This window comes from Cyanistes caeruleus, chromosome 3, assembly GCF_971803275.1.
Source record: "Cyanistes caeruleus chromosome 3, bCyaCae1.hap1.1, whole genome shotgun sequence".
Taxonomy (NCBI): Eukaryota; Metazoa; Chordata; class Aves; order Passeriformes; family Paridae; genus Cyanistes; species Cyanistes caeruleus.
In genome coordinates, this window is record NC_141703.1 from 100,146,105 (window position 1) to 100,151,048 (window position 4,944).

General features: G+C 39.5%; 1 long non-coding RNA gene across 1 annotated transcript; it reads left to right on the forward strand.

Annotated features, from left to right (window-relative positions):
- The first annotated feature begins 2,270 nt into the window (after window positions 1-2,270).
- On the forward strand, window positions 2,271-4,097 carry LOC147654396 (uncharacterized). Its single transcript, XR_015283976.1, has 3 exons — window positions 2,271-2,343; window positions 2,566-2,663; window positions 3,122-4,097. It is a non-coding gene; the product is annotated as an uncharacterized LOC147654396 (long non-coding RNA).
- Window positions 4,098-4,944: the final 847 nt, after the last annotated feature.

Consider the following 4,944-nt stretch of genomic DNA (forward strand, 5'->3'; position numbering starts at 1 on the left):
CCAACCCAGCCCTAGCACCTCTAGTAAACCATGGCACCGAGTGCCACATCCAGTCTTTTTTTAAACAATCCAGGGATGGTGACTCCACCACCTCCCCAGACAGACCATTCCAGTAATTTATCACCCTTTTGCAAAAAAACTTTTTCCTAATATCCACCCTATATTTCCCTTGACACAGCTTAAGACTGTGTCCTCTGGTTCTGTCAGTTGCTGCCTGGAGAAAGAGACCAACCCCACCTGACCACAAACACCTTTCAGGAAGTTGTAGAGAGTGATAAGGTCACCTCTGAGTCTCCTTTTCTCCAGGCTAAACAACCCCAGCTCCCTCAGCTGTTCCTCACAGGATTTGTGTTCTCAGCCCCTCACCAGCCTCGTTGCCTCCTCTGGACGTGCTCAAATGTCCCAACGTCCTTCCCAAACTGAGGGCCCAGAACTGGACACAGCACTGCAGGTGTGGCCTCACCAGTGCTGAGTACAGGGGAAGAATGACCTCCCTGCTCCTGCTGGCCACACTACTCCTGATCCAGGCCAGGGGCCATTGGCCTTCTTGGCCACCAGGGCACAGGGCTGGCTCATGTCCAGCTGCTGTCACCAGAACCCCCAGGTCCCTTTCTGCCTGGGCACTGTCCAGACACACCATCCCCAGCCTGCAATGCTGCTTTTTAACAAAAAAGTCTGCAGGAAACTTCATGGCCAAGGCAAAATATCAGGCAGAGTCTGACTGGAGAAAGACTGACTGAAAGAAATGACCAACCATCTGCAATAAAAACCCAAAAACACTTCAACCTTAATTGTCACAGTGCCACAGAAGGAAGATGAACCAAAATGTATTGAACTGCTCAGGAGAACATTAATGTCAGTTGCAGGAAATATTCATATTAGATTGATACTATAGCAAAGGAAATCTAAGAGAAAAAGAAGGTAAGAAAAGAATGTACAGGTGTCAGATAAAGGACATTATATACTGAACATGTTTTGAAGACCTAGGAAGATATATTTAAGTGCAAAATGCTAATCATTATAAACCTGTATGATTCTGAAAAATCTTGTTATTCTTGCAGAAAATGCACAGAGGAGAATGGTTGGCTGTGCAACATGAATGAAGTAAATTACTATGTTGGGTTAACCTTGGTTAGCAGATAAATATCCACTCAGCCAGTCACTTGCTTTATGCCTCGGTGGTATGTGGGCAGAGATAAAGACAGGGAGATCATGTAACCAAATACTATTGGAAGACAAAGCAGGCTTGCCTTGTGGAATAATTACTTAGTATCTTTCAAAGAAAAATAAATATTGTATTATGGATTTGGCCAGTGTGGAACTACAATCTGCTTTTCCACCTGCATGTATACAGCAAGAAAGCAAGTCTATATTAAACCAGCATATTTTGCCCACTCTTAAACCAAAACCAATGTATTATTGATTGACAGTAATAAAAAGGAAAATGTGCAACTATTCTTACTTGTTGATTTCATTGAGAGAACACGACTTGAAAGAAATAGTGTGTAAAACCTTGGAACAGGAGTAAGAACTGTAAAGACCTAGATATTGAAGGCTAAATTTTCTTCCAGTTTCTGCACATCTAGAAAGCACAAGGTTTAGCTCTAAGGAGAAAGAACTATAGTTTTGAATATTGCAGCCATTCCTTTTGTCATCAAAGTTTTTTAAGAATTTTTCTGTAAATAAAGCATTTTGTTATCTACAGAACACCATAATGATGGCAAAGAATCCAAAGGCAGAAAGAAGAAAGAATCAGTAGAGTATCTCTTATGAACAAGTTACATAACATTTGGACTGTAGAAATTCTTCAGACAAACCTGCATGCTTTGTACTAAATATCCATAAAAACCAAAAAAAGGATAGAACAGGTATTAAAACTGGACATGTATGAGTGATACAGGAACATATCCATTGCTAATTTCTATTATGGAAAAGACAGATGAAATGGTTTGGAAATGGCCAAAAAGAAAGAAGCATGAGTAGTCCTTATGACTCCAAATGCTATAACAGCAAACCATTATGGAGTGGTAAGGTTTAGAAGGGAGTGCTGGGGATCACATGGCACAACACTCTGGTCAAGAGCAGCCACCTGGAGCCAATTTCCCAGACTATATCCAGATGGCTTTTAAAGGTCTCCAAGCACCAGAGACTCTACAACCTCTCTGGTTGACTTCAAAGATACATAAAAAGCAAGACACTGAGGAGTCAGATCAAATAGAAAGATAGCTTAAACATTTGAAGATCAATTTATTTGTTTTAAAAACCTGTATTTGTTTTCTTTTTTCATAGAATTCAAGGAAAAAAAAAAAAAAGAGAAAGAAAATAGAGAATTACAGTATTAAGGTTAAATTTTTAATTAATTAATTAAAATTATATCATGATGTCATTAAAATATTTGTGTGTCTAGCTATATGTGTGTCTAGCTGTATTGAATTTAGCTGTTACCTCCCCAACTAACTTTCAGAAGCATGATAGATTCACGCTGATTGTAAGATATTTTTACATAGTAAAAAATAATTCTTTTAAAAACTTGAAGTAATTTATGGAGATTTAATTTATTTTTAGATCAAATAGAAGAGGAAACAAAATCATCAGACTTCAAAGCTGAAGTTTTTAATCTTTCTTTTTAAAGCATTGTCACTGAATTGAAAGAAGATTATAAGGTAGGTTTGTAATTAAATGAAGAAAATGCTGAACGTATATGTTGATGCAAAAGAGAGCAAGATGCCAATAGCAAAGTACAAAATGCATTTCCCTAAATCTTCTTCAGTTTCTTTCTGTCTCCTAGAGACACACATTCTAGTTAACTTAAAGTTATTATTTCTCTACCTTTATGACATGCCTGTGGCACTGTGCAAGGTGATCAGGCAAATGCAGGTTCTCAGGGAAAGTTATGGGTGCTTTAGATCTTCCACTAATAGCATCAAACACACCGTTTTTATGTGTTCTATAATACATGATACAGTTCCTGTCACAGAGCTGAGGGGGAAATATTGGAATATTGGTGAAGAGGATTGTAAAAATGCTTGAGTGACTTGCAGACAGCGTTTTGAGAAACACATAGATCATACAAATTGTTGTTTGGCCTTGTCTGTAGAACTAATACAAAATCTCTGTTTAGATAATGTGATAGACTTGGAGGCACTGCATGGAACATGCTTGAGATTTCTGCCCTGCTGTGGAAAAGATCAAAGTGCTAAATCACACCTCTGGGAACCCCCAACACAAAGGTGAAAACAGCAGGTTGGCTCATCCTCCAACATGGGCTGGAGCTCCTCCAGCATGAGCTCTGTGGTGTCTGTGGGAGTGGGCTCACACCTGTGTGCCACTGCACAACTACTGCGTCAGGGAAGCCCCACTTAGTAAGGCAGTGAAAATCAATTTATTATTGGAATTTCCTGTGCTTGTGCCTGCATCCTGCCTGTTCCTGCTAACACACAGACATTTAGCTTTTATACAGAATCACAGAATCATTAAGGTTGGAAAAGACCTCCAAGATCATCAAGACCAACCTTTGATCGATTATCACCTTGCCAGCAGGACCATGAGACTGAGTGCCAAATTCAGTCACTTCTTGAACACCTCCAGGGATGGTGACTCCACCACCTCCCTTGGCAGCCCATCCCAGTGCTTGATAACCCTTTCCACAAAGAAATTTTTCCTGATGTGCAATCTGAATCTCCCCTGGCACAACCTGAGGCCATTTCCTCTTGTCCTATTGCTTGTTGCCAGGGAGAACAGCCTGACCACCATCTGTCTACAATCTCCTTTCAGGGAGCTGTAGAGATTGATAAGGTCCCTCCTGAGCCTCCTCCAGGCTAAAGAGTGCCAGCTGGTTCTCATCAGACTTGTGCTCCAGACCCTACTCTAGCTCCGTTGCCCTTCTCTGGACATGCTCCAGCACCTCAATGTCATCCTGCAGTGAGGGGCCCAGAACTGAACACAGGATTAGAAATGTGGTTTCACCAAGTAGAAGGGGACAATCATTTTCCTTGCCAAACACCACTAGCCAAACACCCCACACAAAACTTTTTTTTTTTACACTGGGAATTCCTATCCACCAGGATATTCTGAAATTTTATAGCCCTGATATAACCCTGAGGAAAATAAACACAACAGAAGTATGTGTAGAAGATACCTACAGCAGTGAAATACCATTTAAATTACAGAGAGGTGCAGTTAAAATTTTTCTGTTCTTACATTAAGTGAGCACTAATTTTGCTAAACCAAATAACTAGCTCCTTCGTGCTTCATTAACTCTGAGTCCTCTTTACTAAGTTATACCTTGCCAGCAAAGAGTATTGCAGTTTTTAATAGGAAGGTATCAATGTCTTCTCAATTTATTAAAATGCTTTAGAGTCTCAATGGATTAAACCCTACTTTATGCAGAAAAAAGGCAGTAATTTCGTACATTACCATCAAAACAACATTGCAGATTTGTGTTCCAAAAAGTTGATGAGAAACTTATCAAAGTTCTCTACAAATTCTACAAAGATTGCAGAAAAAGCTTAAATCTCTGAGGAGTTCAAAACTGAGTTGAGTGAAAGCAAATGGATTCCCATACATGGAATAAATTACATTAAATTCTATTGGCATATATGATTTGTGAAATCCTGTCTTTTAGACATACCTGCATGCACAGAAAGAAGCCATTAACTAGTGCAAGGATCATGAGCAAGATTGCACAATGTAGCAAAATGGTGTTATTTCTCTGGACATGAAAGATGAGAAAGCTCTTATCAAACCTAACCTGCATATTGCCAAGGCCATCTTTATTTATCTACAAGGAACAGAAAACTGTGTATTTGAATATGTAAGTTCCCTCACACAAAGAAAATGTTTGGGTTTTTTGTGGGAGATTTATTTTCATAGAGTATCCTCCAACCAGAAGCTGAGTTTTGTGGGTCCTGGTATGATTTAAGAGAATTTCCAGCAACTTGCAAC